Source organism: Cynocephalus volans, chromosome X (genome assembly GCF_027409185.1).
Source record: "Cynocephalus volans isolate mCynVol1 chromosome X, mCynVol1.pri, whole genome shotgun sequence".
Taxonomy (NCBI): domain Eukaryota; kingdom Metazoa; phylum Chordata; class Mammalia; order Dermoptera; family Cynocephalidae; genus Cynocephalus; species Cynocephalus volans.
In genome coordinates this window covers 164,789,615-164,806,838 of record NC_084478.1, presented here as the reverse complement: position 1 = coordinate 164,806,838, position 17,224 = coordinate 164,789,615, and positions in this window count along the sequence as shown.

Genomic DNA, 17,224 nt, shown 5'->3' with positions numbered 1-17,224 from the left:
TCCATGTCTCTGTGACCACAAAGCCACACTTTTTAATCATTTCCTCACACAACAGCCCTCGATGTCATTCATGGACCCATCCTATTTATTCTATTGAGCAAGCAGGTAGCAAGATTGCACATGTGGTTTACAAATGAAACAAAACTATATCGACAAATCTAGGAGAGCCTACATTATTCAATAAAGTTTTGAGCATCTAAATTTCTGGAAGGTAGATAATGAATACAAAAGGAAATAAAGCTCTGTCAGATGTTGCTCTGCCTCCCATAGATCTGTCACCCCTTCTCTCCTGGGTGATGAAGCCACCAAAGATTACTCAAAGCCCATCTCTTTTGAGTAGTGAGAAGCCGCAGAAAGGGGTTAATATCCCAGAACTTCCTCAAGCGGGAGGCATTTCTTCCATTTGGGAAATTAACCCTGAATTGGGGTTCTCTTCATGCATTTATTCTCCAGACCAAGAAGTTACAGGAAGAGACATAGGTGGGGTTTTGCTAAGTACAGTTTAACAAGTTTTACAATAGAAGCTGGTAACATTCAGTTAGAACAAGTCAGATGACATTCTGTTAGGCAATTAAGTGATCCACTAACAAAGGCTTGATTTTTGCAAACATTCTCTTCTTACCACAATTTCCCAGGATCTTTACATATTAATTAGTAACCTGTCTGTCTTTGAGCCAGCAACCTTGCTGTGTTACAATTTTTATCTTGCAACAGAGACTCAATAGCCTGGGGAAAATTTCCTCTCCTTTGTAAGGTCAATATTTGAAACTGCAAGGTTTTGGAAAACCAGGCCCTGCGAAGTACATTTGCTTTATGAATCCTCTACAGTCAAACATCTTCTAGTACTTGCAAAATGAGAACAGTGTTTTTATTTTGTTATCATTAATATAATCTGTCCCAACAGTAATAGCTAACCTATTAAAAGTCTTTTATGTGCCAGACATTAATTTGTTTAATTTTTACAATAACCTAATAAGGTGGATACTGTTATTTTCACTATTTCACAGATCTGGAAACTGAGGTCTTAAGAACTAAATGACATGCCCATGATTACAGCCCATCAGTGGTAGTGCTGGGATTCACATGCAGGCTGCCGGTGCCATAGTTTGAGCTGAAATCCACTTGTGATATTGGCTTTTAAATACCTTGCTCTATTAACTAAGTCACAATTCTTGCCATTTATACATACTTTTCAGGTTCCAAAGAGTTTTTACATGCAGGTATCATTTGATCTTCACAGTAGCCACAAATGAGGACATTCAGGCTCAGAGTTTGAACAAGTGGCCTAAAGCCATGAAGGCAGTCCTGGGCAGAGGTCTTCATAGTCTTGTCTCAGCGCTGGTCCATCATTGCCCCAATCATCCTATCAGAGAGGGGCAACAAGGTTTTGACTCACATCCCAATGCACAGCTTTCCCTCTTTTGCTGAAGATAAAATTCTGTATGAATCTTTTGGCTCTAAATGACTTAGTGAGTTAGTATAAATTGAAATTTCAAAGTACTGATCTTGCTTTAAAACTTCATTTTTTCTCAGTGGATTTTCCAGGGAAAGGGAAAATCTAGCAAAAGTAACAATGGGATTACAATTAAGTGTGGTTTGTGAAATAAAACCAAAGGACTTAGTGAGCCATATTTCAAACCATAAAATTTAAACTGAAAAAGTCTTTAGGAGATTCAGCATTTATTAATAAGACATTAAGTAAAAAATACTGAAGTTAATTATTTACTCTTCAAATTTTTCAGAATGCTGATATATTTTAAGCCAAGGCAAATGAAAATCTGTTTGGAGATTATAAAAAACAAATTTATGAAGCCAATAAAACTAATCAATTTCTAGATTTGTCTTACTAAAGTTCTTATTAGAATAATGGCAAAAATATTACCTTACTGGAAATTCCATACATATTCTTTTTATTTTGCTTAAACTTTCAGGAAGATCACTTGGTATGAATCTAGATTCCCCAAATTCATTGCTTATTAAAGAAACTAAAATGAAATAAATTACCAAGGGCTGACACAGTCTACACATCACCTGGATGCTGTGTTTCAACATTAAAGCTGTTACCACACTTGCAAATCATAATTTACACACTCTTTCACACAATAATCTTTGGTGAAAGGAAAAATTTACTTTCATTTAAAAATTACTGTGGTAATGTGTTTAACCTTTACATCTGCAAAACCAAATCTGAATCCCAGAAACAGAAAAATGGTTGGCCTTGAGTTCTGGTCAATGGTAAAAGAGTATAATTGCAGATTCGTAGTTTCCAGAGAAATAGGTTAAGATGAGCTCTTCCACACTTGGCCTTCTGTGTGACACCACTGAAAACAGGCTGGCCTGCTCCCAAGATATTGACACTTCCTAATTTAGCTAACGTTTGATAGAGTATAAAGATGATGTTTCAACCACCATTAAATACACGCGTACACGCACACACACATCCAGGCATACTGTCTAGTTTGAATATTTGTGTATGTCTATTTGACTTGGGTAAAACCATTGTGTGTCATGGCAAAAGTACATACAATTGGTTTGATCAAATCAGTGATGAATTTCTCATCCATGTACCTAGGAGGCATCTCAAATTACAATTACCTCCCAGTGTTCTGCTGGAAAGACAGAATAAGATGCCTTGACCTCTTGCTAAATTCTACTTCTCTCAATTATTCTTTAACTACATCTCTCCAAGTGATTCCCATGTATCTTATTTGTTTGTTTTCATCTTTCTAAAATAATTTTCATAATGAAGGCCTATTTTCATGAACTGGAGCTCAATTTTTCTCTGAATGAATTGCCATAAAGCCATTCATTGACCGTTCTTTCTCTGTGTGTTTGTATGTGTTTTGGTTGTGGTGCATATGTTTAAATAAATCTTACTAAAATGCACAATAGTGTCATCTACAACCAATTACCATCAGCAATTGCTTTGTAAACACTCAACAATAAAACAATTTATTTTAGTGAACAGAGTCTGTGTCAGTCCAACATTAAGTTAAAAAATAGCATGGAATCTACCTCAACCACAGTAGTGCTTAATTGCTACTCAATTTGCATAATTTATACAAATTAATGTAGACTCAATAATTAGCATTTTCATATGGTTTATTGGAATCTAAAAGGCATAACAGTATGGTCTGTTAGCAATCTGAACATGTTTAAACAATATGTTTTGTGAGTCACTGGCATCTTAAGTTAGCTTTGCACAAAATGGGAATCAAGAAAACATACAAATGTCAATTTGTATGTTCTGCCTTTGCTGCATTACTAGACCTAGATCTCAATGATGTACTCTTTGGTCATGATGATGAACTGATTAAAACCACCATTAAAGAGTATTAACAGCACTTGAACAAATAAGATGAGCAGATGCCAGTCTGATATTTTATGTTTTTAAAAAGGACAATTCATAATCTCTTGTAAATACTTATTCTTCCCACATGTGTCCACAACCATTATAAAATAACTAAATAAAAATAAAAGTTGAGGAAATCCAGCTGAGTTGTATAGCTTTTAAAGCAGCCAAATACCTGATCCCTCATAATAAAAATATAAATATTTCCAACTTACTGTGTAGACAGACAGATGCTGTATAGCTATAACATTTCCAAATATAAAACTAATATATGAAAAAGCACTAACCCCTTACCTACCCTCCACATTTGTAGACTGCTTAATAGTCCACAAGTGCTTTCACCTGCACTGCCCCCTAGGGCCTTTGCAACAACACCGTTACGCAGATGAAGAGACTGAGGCTCGGAGAGGTCCAATTGCTCCTCTGTCTCCTTCATGCATTACCTAGAGGAAATAGTCATGCACAGTGAATACATATTAACATTCCTCTTGTCCCATTGGATATCAGGGTAACTTTCTTAAAGATGAAATCTCATGCTCCAGAACTCTGAATATTTTGAATATTTTCCTGCTGTAGTAAACAAGCCACATTTTTCCAATGTGCCCTTTACCCTGTACCTTAAATAAGTATTCAGAGTTCTGGAACATGAGTTTTCATTTTATTTGGATTGGTACTAAGTTTAATTGCCTTCTTTTGTGAAGTTGAATATTCTTTGTGAAGACTGTTTCAGATGGGGGTGGGGAGGGAATTGTGGCAGCTGGGTTTGCATCCTCCTCACCTCACAGTGCATTTGAACGCTATGCTCATATTTTTACTATATATTTTTTGCTTTAATCTTTGATATACCTTTAATAAAGAAAGTCCATTTTAATAGACAGAAGCTCTATTTTTCTGAATGAACTACCATTAAAACAATCTCTTGATCATTTTCTCTGTGTGTGTGCCTACAGAAAAAGGAAAAATCCAGGGCAAAGTGAATGCCTGTTTTCCATTTTTCCTTATTGGTTCCCACAGCACTCAACTGAGTGCCTGGCAGAGGCACTCAAATGTTTATTTGCTGAATGTAAGTGACTGAATAGACATGAATAGGAGGTTTTAAGCTTTAAATTCACTCACAATAGTCAAGGTACCATACCAACAGGCATTACTTGTTGTTGACCAATTTATTTTACACAATTTCTAATACACCCATTTACTAAGTATGGCACTAATTTTATCCCCTGAATTCCAACTTTCCAATCCATTTTGAGGCTGAAACATAACATGTTAGTCGTCAGCACCTGCTGGTGACATGGAAAATTGCAGCTTAACTATACAAGACATTGCAAGCAGGCTAAAAAGAGAAGCTAATTTACAAGAATTGCCTGTGGTGAGAGGTATGGATCTAGTTTCATTCTCCTGCATATGGATATCCAGTTATCCCAGCACCATTTGCTGAAGAGGCAGTCTTTTCCCCAGTGTATAGGCTTGGTACCTTTGTTGAAAATAGTAGGTAGCTAATTTCCCCCTGTGAATGATAAATGCTGGTGAGGTTGTGGAGAAAAAGGAACTCTCATACATTGTTGGTGGGACTACAAAATGGTGCAGCCTCTATGGAAAACGGTATGGAGGGTCCTCAAACAATTGCAGATAGATCTACCATATGACCCAGCTATCCCACTGCTGGGAATATACCCAGAAGAATGGAAATCATCAAGTCGAAGGTATACCTGTTCCCCAATGTTCATTGCAGCACTCTTTACAAAAGCCAAGAGTTGGAACCAGCCCAAATGTCCATTATCAGATGAGTGGATTCGGAAAATGTGGTACATCTACACAATGGAATACTACTCAGCTATAAAAACGAATGAAATACTGCCATTTGCAACAACATGGATGGACCTTGAGAGAATTATATTACGTGAAACGAGTCAGGCACAGAAAGAGAAATACCACATGTTCTCACTTATTTGTGGGAGCTAAAAATAAATAAATAAATACACACAAAAAAGGGGGGAGCGAAGAAGACACAACAATTACAATTCCTTGAAGTTGATACAATAAGCAAACTGATAGGAGGTTTTTGGGAGGGAGGGGGAGAGGGAGGGGGGAAAGAGAGGAGGGAGGGAGGTTTCGGTAATGGGCCACAATAATCAACCACATTGTATATTGACAAAATAAAATATTTTTTTTTAAAAAAGAATATCCACCGGAATAAGGAGATCTCAAAGCATAGAATTAATTCATATAAAAAGAGAAAGGCTGGGGAGAGAAATGAATATCCTGGCATTACAAATGGTTCAAAAAAATCACCCTAAGGCAACACTTGCCAAGTCGTCTAACTTGGAAAATATTTCTTAGCTCAAGCAAATGGTAGATTCCTGGGCCTTTTCATGGAATAATAATTTTAAGTAATGATGACACTAATATTTATTGAGCAATTAATTATGCACAAGGTATAATATTATATAATAATACTAACAGCTACCACACTGAGCGTTTACTCTTCAACGGAAAAGACTGGCAAACCTGCCCAAAGATGACCGGAGAATAACAATAATTAGAAGCTAGCATTTCTTGGGTGCTCAATATGAGTCAGACACTTTATATGTACAAACTCATCTAAAGCTCCTGAGTGCCCTGTGAGGTAGGCACAGCTATTACCACATGCCAGGCACTCTTCTCAGTCCTTTTACATATTAACCGGTCTGATAAGCACAAACACTCCTTTTTACAAGTGAGGAAACAAGGGCGCAAAGAGGGGAAGTGACTTGCCCAAAGTCACACAGCTATGTGGTGATGCTGGCCACAGTGTGGCTCCAGGACCTGCTAAATGCCCACTGCTGCTTCCTCGTCATTTTAACCATTCACAGAGAGCCACTTATGTCGTTTCATCCCCAGCAACAGAGGTAAAGAAAAATGTTCCAATGTTGTTTTAATAATCTTTTCAACCACCTGGTAATACTTAATAAAATCTGGGTGGGTTTTCAAGATGCTTCATTCTTTGGTTTGGAAACCCGGTCGCTAGGGTGCTGGAAACTTCACTAGGGGTTGCCATGTGATGGGAGCACTCCTAGCCTCGCCGTAATTTATTTATTCCTCAAATCTCATTGGGGATTTTTGCCCATCAAAAGTCTGCTGTTAAAAAAAATCATTTTGCATCAGAGACAAGAGAATAAACATGCACCCAATGTATTACTTTTTCAAGCTCAGTTTCGATATGTTAGCAACTATCAGTTAAACAAATGATGAGGTTGGGAAAAGAAATATCAGCACAGGCACAATCTCCTCACTTACTGATTAGCCAGTTGCTGTGGCTGTGTTTGTCTGTACTTTGCATTTGTGTATAAAGGCCTCATTTCATAGGAACATAAAAGGTGCCCTATAGATCCTCTATGTGCTTGTTCAACAACAATATACTACCTCAGGTCATCACGGGTGAAGGAGAGCTTCAGTGGAAGAGGAGGACGACAGGGTCATGCGTGCCAGTCCACTCCCCCAACCCACCAAAGCCAGTACAGGGATGGCACAGATATTCTCACTAATTAAGGAGGCAGACAAAATGTCCAGGATACCACACTGGCACACACCATCAGCACCCTTAGAGCAGACAATAGGTGGACTTCTTTTCAGTAGTTTGTGTGTAAATTTTGATGATTTGTGTGCTTTAGATGGGAAATCTAGGGCAAAAGTTGCATCAATATAATTTTAAGTTATGATTATCAAATGTATAAGCAGAAAAGGAAAACTGAAGAATTTCCTAAAGGAAAGTCTTTAAATGAATTTATCAGCATTTGATCAAATGTTTCACTTTAATCATTTGGAAGATATTTTTATGGATGTTCTCAGATAACTACAGAAAAAATCATTTTAAAAATAATAGGGCCACTTGTACTCAACATGTTGAAGTTGAAGCAGATTCTGTACCCAACCATGTAATTTTCTGAATGAAAATAACATTCATGTGGCTTTGTGAATACTCTGGTTTAAGTGAGTTGAGGATGGATGGTAGATAGTGATAAAATCTATAGCCAAAAACCTAATGCATATTTAAGAATTCTCCTATTCTGACTATTTAAGTATAAACTATTTATAAATAATATAGGTAAGCTAAATGTCGAAATCTGACTAACGGCAGCAATATCTGTTAAGAATCAGCTCATTCACTGGACTGAGATTATCACCCACATACTTGTACCATGGTAATTTAGTGATACGTGTTACAATTTTGTTTGTTCTTATAAGCTTTAACATCAGCCAGACCTTTTTGATTAAAGTCAATATTAGCTATAGAATATTGATATTGGCTGGAGTTTAGACTTTAAATGCTATGTCAAAGCTCTTTTAATGTCTTATACTCGGTTACAGAACAAAAGAAGAGGAACGTCATCAAACATTCAGCAAACCAGCTGCTCTAATAGCTCTCTCACCACATACACACACACATAAATGAAATTTTGTACTTACTTGCTTTTATACAGTTAGCAGGGTCAATACAGCAGGAAAATATTACCAGAACTATTTTTTCCTAATAGAATTCTGACATCTCTGTTTTTCATTTTTAACAAGCTACAATTACAACTGCAGTTGAAGCTTTTTGTACAGTTAATTTACATTCCAAAAATACTAGAAAATTTAATGACCTAATTTCTCAAAACTTGTTCCATTAGAGCAACACTTAAAAGGGAGAGGTGTCCACAAAAGTTGTCAACAAAATAGACTGAGTACTTTATAAGTCGTGGCTCCAAATGGTGATGTGGCAGTTACAGCCACAAGTAAAGGGGAAGGCAAACTGTCCTGGGACACACTTGCTAATTGCTTACCTCCTCTTGCCCTCTGGAAGGCAGGGCATCGGCAGTCCAGATATAAAACGTCTCTTAAGTCTGTGTGTAAAAAAAGCTCTGATACTGGAAAACTGCTCTTTACACCTGGCTTTTTAGAAAATCATAAGTTCATCAGTTCAAACTTTTTCTCTGCATTCCCTTTAAGATGGGAATATCCTGGAAAATTCTACATGACTACATGTTAATGGAAATCAAGCATCCAGAGATCCCTTTTCAGCCCCTCTGTATATTTATTTATGGAAATATTTTAAATTGGGGAGGGGGGTTGTGCTAGGAAAAGAACTCAACTCTACAGCCAAATTAATGAGTGAGTCTGACACTTTAAAAATAATTTCCTCTGGGAATTCCATATGGTACATTTGGAAAGGCAAATTTTAATACTAAGTTTCTGGGGAAATACTTATCTGAAAGGCAATGAAGAAATGAGAAATAAACTGAACCATTAGCCTACAAAAATAGAATATTTTCTGAAAAGTTTAAAGTCATACAAATCCTTCTGGAACCGTATTTAGAATAGGCAAATTAAAAATGGAAAGGCAAAAAATACATTACCTCCTCTTCTCTATGGGGGATATATTTATTTTTATTTTCCTAGTTCACATTAAAAGACTAGGTTATCGTCTGCAAGGGGGATACGGATGATTTTCAAACCACCACCACCACCACCCCCAACACGCATACACTGACTTCAACAGAAGTTGTACATGGGTACTGAAGTGCTCACAGTGAGTTTAAAGAGCAAGAAGCAGAGTTTCTTCTATGGTGCCCCATGCTTTGAATGAGAATCGTACTGCCCAACAGCTAAAGGCCACTCTGAAACAATAAGGGTGGGTGGGTGCTTTTGCAAGTCAAAACACAAGGAGTTCTCTCTCCTTGACTATCCTCCTCATCCCTGCCTAAGTGATTACCCTAAGGAGTATGTCATTTCTTTCTCAATCTGGAGTAACTGGATCCAAGCATTTTCTGGAACAGTGACAGGGCTGAAATATCTATAAACTACACCAAAGAGAAAAAATAAAAGCAGTTATAATTCACTTTTAAACTTGCACAATTTGAAAGCTGCCAAGGAATGAGGATTAATATTTGGAAATTATTTTATGAACAGGCGTTCCAAATTTTTTTGCATGAAATCAAACAAAGCAGGCTTCATCTTTGATACCAATTTCCAAACACTTTTTATAAATGGTTGCTAACATCTCTATCCGTGCTGCAAGAGAGCTATTTTCACTTGAACTACATGGTATATAATTGAAGGAAGAGTTGTAAATTACTTGGCCATCTGTCCTTAAGCTGTCACAAATCATACACAAGAGAGCATACGTATAATGAAAATAGACTGACAAAACTTTTCAGAGTTTACATGCTTCTGAGTTAATTAATCCTCTGTACCACACATCTCCAAGATTCTTCAACAATATGTTTGATGAATTGGTTTAATTACATGAATGGGGTATGTGTGCATGTATAGTTTTAGAATATCACCATTACAAATCCAAAGGAAGCCATGCAGCGGACATAACATTTTCACTTGAAAATGAGAATAAATAATTTTAATCATACACAGAACCTGGATCTATTGTCTCATTTTGCTCATTTGTTTATTCATGTTGAAAATAGATATTAATATTAATAGTTATCATAATTCAAGGGTACAAGGTCAAAAAGTTTGTGGAAAGATTTGCATTACCCTTTAATTCAGTTTTTCCACAAACTTTCTAAAGTACCTACGTATCTCACTTTCATCTATTTTTTAATTTTTGGGGGGAGCTGGCCAGTATGGGGATCCAAACCCATGACATTGGTGTTGTCGGCACCAAGCTCTAACCAAATGAACTAACTGGCCAGCCTTCACCTTCATCTTAATAAAGATTTATATGCATATACATCATTCCTGCATTTCAAGAAGATACGACGGGGAGCAAGTGTTTTCGTCACTGGAGTTGAATTCCAATTTCAGAGATGTATTCTCAATGCTATCATCAGCACAAAATTTGACCTCAGGAAAGTTACATTATATCTGTGCCTCAGTTTCTCCTTTTATTAGTGTGTGTATGCACATGTGCGTGTGATCATATAGAGCACTTCTCAAGGTATTGGAATGGTTTATTAATGAACATGTTCCAAAAGGCTTAAGTTGCAGTAAATGAAAGCATAAATGTGATATTATCATCAAGATAGGAATATATTAATAAAATAGGGTTTATTTGGTTTTTGTTGGTTTTTCTTTTTTTGTTCAAAACTGTGACAGGGTTTTGTGATGCCACTCCTGCCTAGCCTGAGTTAGTCTAAATACACAGCAATCATAAGTAATTGTTGTGCAATTGTACAATAGTATATAAAAATACTTACACCATTAACCAGGAATTGTACTAATCATCTTTGGAAACACCTGATGTGCATTTAAAATTTAACTCCCATTAAATGCAGCCCTACAACAAATGGTAAAATAGTGAATGTGAAACTGAAAAGGTCCCTGCAGTATGTTCCCCAAGCAAGAAGGAACTAAAATTTTCCCTCAAAGCCTTTTTTTCTGTTGCTTTGTAGACACAATGTATGCCTATTTCCATAAACAAGCAAATGCATGCCCGGAAAGTCCACTCTCATCTCTTAATACAAAATGCTCAAGAAAAATACACATAATGTAAAACTGTCCCTATCCCCAGATGGACCACAGACAAGAGCTGATCATTTTGCCCACACATATGCATGCACAAGTCCTCAAAGACTGCCTCCGTGACATGGTTAAATATAGCGCACCATGCACCTGCAATCCTGGGAGAAGAAGTGAAGACCTTAGGTCCAGTAAGGGCAAGCCATGTTTCCTCTTGTCATCGAGACAGGTGGCCAGCAAATAACAGCCACGGTTTGACTATTTTGCATCAGAACTTTTTTGGGGCACACTTAGAAAAGAACAACAGGGTGTTGGGGGCTTGTGAGAGCCCAAAGGGAAGCTGGAACCCACTGGGGACCAGCGAAGCCAGCTGTGCATTCTTGTGCAGCCAACAGAACAGAGGGGAAAGGCTGTTGCTCACCTGCAATATGGTGACAAATGCTTGCACTCTGGCAGAGGTTTCATTTGAAGTCTGCCCCTGTTTATTGCCCTGACCTGGCAATGGTATGAACTCTGCAGAAAGCTGATGTAACTGGAGAGAATGGAGCTGTGCCCGTGGAGAGCACAAGGCCTGCTCCATGGATTCAGTGTCTTTTCAACCTCAATGCAAGAGAGTCCCAGACGCAACTCATTTGACTTTCTTCCTTTTTTACAATGAATCTACACACCCACATGCTACAAAAATAAGAGTTTACCGTCAGATCTAATCGGGTCTGAAATATTCATGTGCAATTCCATGTGGCCCCAACTGAGAAGCTAGTTGGTCCCTGGCTTTCACATCGGGATGAATCCAATGATTGACATTATATTGACATACAGAAATCCCTGGAGATATACATATGTAGATATATAAACTATGCAATGGTATTTGGTTCTAATACCTTCTTAAAGTGTATGAGATAGAGGGGAAATGTATCTTGATAATCAAAGCTTTCTCATGTGAAATATACTTCAGTGTTAATTGCCAAAGCTAGACATACTATTTTTTAAGATAACTTTTAGCCAAGAGCAAGGCAATCAAAGTGTCTTTTTTTCACACTGTGAAATTATTGTGAGTTATACCTTAATGTATCTTGAATTTGAATAATTACTCGAGGCTGTATCAGGTTTGTAATTCGTCAGTCCTCTGCACTGTCGCAGGGTACAGGAATGGTGACAGTGACACCATCTGAGGCTACCCTTGGACGATACCTGGTGATGTACCGATACACTCACATGCTTGCTACCCTAAAGACCTGCTTTCCTCAAGCCGAATCTCTGTGAAGAAGCAGTAAGCTTTGGGTAGCTTCTATCCCACGTTCATTTTCAGTGCATGGTAAGCCACACACTGATAAATGGCTAACCTGGCCTTAGCAATGTCTGCCATCTTTATGCTCCACTAAACTGACTTCCACACAAAGACTTCTACTCAGGGGCACTGTTTGGGCCCTTATAGAATGGGGTTGTCAGAGAGCTTTGTAATTGTAACCATAAACAAATTACTTTATTAAAAAGGCCAGAGCCACCAACAACAATCAAATAAATTGCTCAAAATTGTTTCTGATTACTTTATATCTGATTCCTTAATAAATAGAAAAAATAATTAACTATAGGTGAAGTGATTAAAAATTTTAACAGAGCTTTAAATATCAAAAGTAAGACATGCTGAGATATGAAAGTTATTCCCACTTTAAGGCATTTTATTTCCGATTACAAATTAGTACAAAGGCCTTTCTTCTATGCAGAGTTCAGTGAAAGTTCTGGTTAGTAGGAGTCAATTCCCTGTTCTGCTTAAGTGCTTTCAGAAATTCATTCTATTGTATACAAAGCAGAGACAACTGGGCAAGTGTTAGGAAGAACCAAAAGAGTATCATGGCCCGCCGAGCCCAGTTAGGCCAGCACAGAAAAGTGGGAGACCAGGTCCTGCCACCTGGAACCCCCCTGGCACACTCTGCCTGTGCAATTAAGAACTGAACTCAGCCTGTTGGATGTTTCAGTTTGTTTACCCTCGGCAAAATATGACTTTTATATGGGAGTCAGGAGTGGGGGTGGTGGGGAAAGTTTTAAAAACATTATTTTTTTAAAAAATGCACAAAAGCTTCTAGAACATCAAATCGCTCTCACAAAACAACATTTTGATGAGTTAAGTGTAAATGAATCAAAAACACATGGATTACATTTTCCTCCAAATACACAAGGGTCTCAAAATTAAAGAGGGAAAAAGGGCTTGGGGCAACATGAATTTGGGGTTTTTCTGAATCCAAACGCATTTGGAAATACTTCTAGAGAAGCAACAGACCCAGACTGCAGCTGAGAGTGTCCATCTTGAACATAAAGAGATTTTATAAGTTTTTTAAATGGTGAATAAAGTGCCCTCTTTGAAGCATCTCAGAGGTAAGCTGGTTTTATATTATTTTTTTCCCCTTTAAATGCACAAGTCATGGGCAGCTGGCATTGATTAATATTCTATTCTAAAAAAAGTTTAAAGTAAAATAATGGCATAATTTCTTTAGATAAAACAACCCTCAACCAGATAAAACGTTAACAGAGTAAGAAAGGTTATTGGTGTCTATGAAGGGAGTATCAGGACCATATATCTTAAGAGTTCAAGCTTCACAAAAGCCTAGAATCTACAGTTAGCTTAGGTATTATGCATATATTTATGTCTGTATGTACATATATGTGTGTATTACATACATGTATATAAATACATATATATATATATACATTATATATACATACAGGTAAACTTTTAAAAATTTTTTATTGAAACAAAATTGGTTGTGCATATCTATGGGGTATAATGTTGAATATCAGTACTTGTGTGCCGTATGTGAATCTCGAATCAGGATAATTAGTATATTCAGCATTACACAATGTAATCATTTTTGTGGCCCTTTACCAATTTCTCGCTAATGGTAAAATAAACACTATCATCAACTTACTTTCTTGGGTCTCTGAATGGCCCATTCTAGTGTCATTGACTGATGCTACATGTATAGTATATGCCTTAATGCATAGGCACAAGGAACAGTTTAAATTCTTCTCTGAATTTTGAAGCTCTCTCTCTCTCTCTCTTTTTTTTTTTGCCATTTGTTGTTTCTTCCACTTTGTATTCTTATGTGTAAATGAGTGGGAGACATTTACTACAAATCAAACTGAACTAAAAATTGATGCAAGTGATTTCAGTAAGAGTGTGTTTAAAGACTGTAATATTTATTCCATGATGTTAGGAACAAAGAAAAATAAGATGCTTAGGTTTTATTTTGAAAACACAGAGAAAGCAAGTAGATAAGAGGGACATAAAAACACATTCTCCATTGTGAGAATGTTAACATCTCATTTCTGACCCAGAGAATAGTTAACTGATTTCCGTAAGAAGCATCCCAATAACCACATGGAGTAAGGTCCTCGCACTAAGTCAGGAATGCAAATATGGGAATATTTGGGGGAGAAGCCATGTTGTTCCCTGCTTCTGTTTATACAAGGTGCCATTAAAATGTCAATGGGACACAATAATAATTAATAGGCTCCGTTTGTTGAGCTCACAAGTGAGCTGAGAATTAAAGAAGGCTATGTATAGGTCAATGATTCCCAATCCTTTTAATTTTATGAAACAAATATTAAATTTTGGAGTTGTGATGCTGTTTTCATTGTTTGTTGTATTTATGCTGGGAGAATCTTTCTCCTGTTCTCCCTCTTACCCACCCACCCCTTCACTCAGACAAAATATTGTAAGCCATTTATTTCCAAAAATTAAAGTGAATTTAATATGATATGATTTGAGCATTATTTTCTGGCAATTCCAAGCTTGAGATTCACCACCAGCAGTCCATACTGCAGCTTTTCTCCTAACAGATTTTAAAGCATCATAAAAACTCAGCAGCTGATGCAACCTCAAAGGTCATCTAGTTCAACCTTTATCTACTGCTGGAACGCCCTCTACAACATTCCTGATAAGGGTCGTCCAGTCTTTGCTTAAACACGAGTCATATATACTCCTCTACCTAAAACTCTACCAGGTAACCTCCACTCAAGTGGAAAGTGACCAGACATCATGAGCCACCCCTTCCTTTCCCCAATTGAAGCTTTGTCACAGGTGGGATCATTGCTCAGGGCAGAGCACAGAAGACATTGGTTTATAAAGGTTTCGTCTGACAGTAAATGACCCATTGTCAAGTATGACTTCTCTTGTACGAGAGAGACACTGTGCCGACGAAGTACTGCAAATACAACAGACCCAACCCAATTAAATACAATAAACTTCTTAACACAAAGGCTGTTATCTGTCACCCATACTGATAGTCAAGGTAGCTCTCTAGAAGAAAACAGCTGGTTCTGTTTGGTCTTATTAGCAAAATCCATACTCCAGTGCCAAGACGAGACCAAAACAAAACGGGATCAAAAGTCGCCTTAATAGCCTATTCCCCCAAGTCAAGATGACTCTCTAGTTTCAATTCTAAACTAAATATTTATAAAAAGCATTTGGTAGCAAGAAACTATTCATCTTAGGAACTCCATTAATAGCTGTGACAACGATATGTGACAAAATTCTTTTCTAATTTAGAGTCCTTTTTGGCAACAAGAACCAATACTGTACAACTGAATTCAAGGTTTTACAGTAACTCATCAGTAGTGCAGTCCAGGAAATGATTTGTTAATGACGGAAAGGTTGCAGTACTCAACAATGCGGTACAATGTCATAGGTGCTAGATTTTGACTTAAGACCCCTCCTGTGCAACATGTGAAAAAAGTGAGTACCAGATACTGAAAAAATTATTCAAAGCAGCGCTGGGTCAGCCTAGGCTCTTGGCAGCCACAAAGAAAGCCAGATGCCCTGTGCCGTGAGTTCCAACGTATGATTGATGACTCGAGCCCTTTCAGAATAGCGTCCTTGGAAATGGTTTGCTGTGGCTCCGACCCATTCTGGTTCTCGTGCTGATCTCATTCACATAAATCTCCAGCATGAATCAACCAGTGCAGTGGTGCTGAAGGGTAGGCTAGGTAGAACAGGGCAAGGGGTATCTGTTTTTGTCATATGCTAAAGTGCCATAATCCCTGCAATCAGAAGGATTTTCAGATACAACCTTGGGCACCTTAGAGAAACACTGGACTTTTGCCTACCTCTCATCCTACATTAAGTATTTAATGGTCAGACTTCAGGGGCCATTTATACAATGGTTACCATAATATCCCAGTGCCTGGCCCATCGTAGACACCCACAGTATATCTGACAAATGAAGCAATGAATGAATGCCCATTCCATGCTTTTGGAGACACTACACTTAGGATTTCATCCATCACAACAAAGCCAGAGGTTCAGCTGCCAGATAGACTACCAGAAGAGTGTGACTACTCAAGAATGTAGCATCAATGTAGAATGGTACTCAGAACAAATCTCCACTTTGCAAGATGAAGCAATGGTTACAGCCAGTAGAAGAGTGGCTTTTCACAACATTCAAGTAGTAGCTTGTTCAGAGGTGGCCAACGTGAAGCACCATTTCAAGACTTGTCTCTGAGAAGCCATATCACAGTCTAGTGTTATAGTGCCAGGGTTCCAATCCCGGCTCTGCTACTACCTACCTATGTGATCTTGAACAAGTGATCCAGATTTTCTGGGCCACAATCTCCCCATCGTAAAAATGGCAGTAATGAACTTCTTTACCACCTCACAGGGTTACTGGAGGGTTTAACAGTTTGTGTATGGAAAGTGTTCAGATGAGCGCCTGATGTGCAGTAGCTGCTCAACTCTGTGGGCCACTGTCATCTGCCAAATGTATGTTAATATGCAACAGTGAGAGATGTTCAGTTTCCCAGGGGGCACCGGGGTTCAACATCAGTTATTTGATTTCTTCTGGAAAGGTTCCTGTTAGCCTTTTGACCCTTTGGGTTTCCCATATTGCAGCAATTAAAGGAAAGGATATCAGGAAGGAGTTTTCCTGGGAAAAGGCTGCTGAGGATCTGCTTCTTAGCCCACATTCTTCTGAAAAAGTTTGTATGTAGGAGGTGGAGAGGGGTCTCTCTGCTCTACCTAACCGAAAGTAGTGCTAGAGCATTCAGGACCCAGCCACGTCCCACCTGCATATCTAGACAGGGTCACTCTGGAGTCTCCGCAGCCATGGGCGATTTTGCCCTGAGAGATAAGAACACAGTGAACACAGGAGGGCTGCCCTCAGACCTGGGGATGGCTGACAGCAACTGAAGAGCTTCTGCTCTTCTGTGTTGCCTCCAGAGCAGAATCACAACCAAGCGCTGCAAGCTCGAAGAAGGCTTCTCTTCCCACATACAATGGAATTTGTTGCAAAACTGTCCAAATGGGAAGAAATTTGCTCCCTTGAGAGGTGGTTTCATTCTCCTTTTGGACTGGCAGAAGCTGGGTGAACACTGGTAGGGAGACTGAGGAGGGGTTTGGCCTAGCTCTAATCCCCCTTAAGGACGTTTACAGGTCTGAACTCGAAG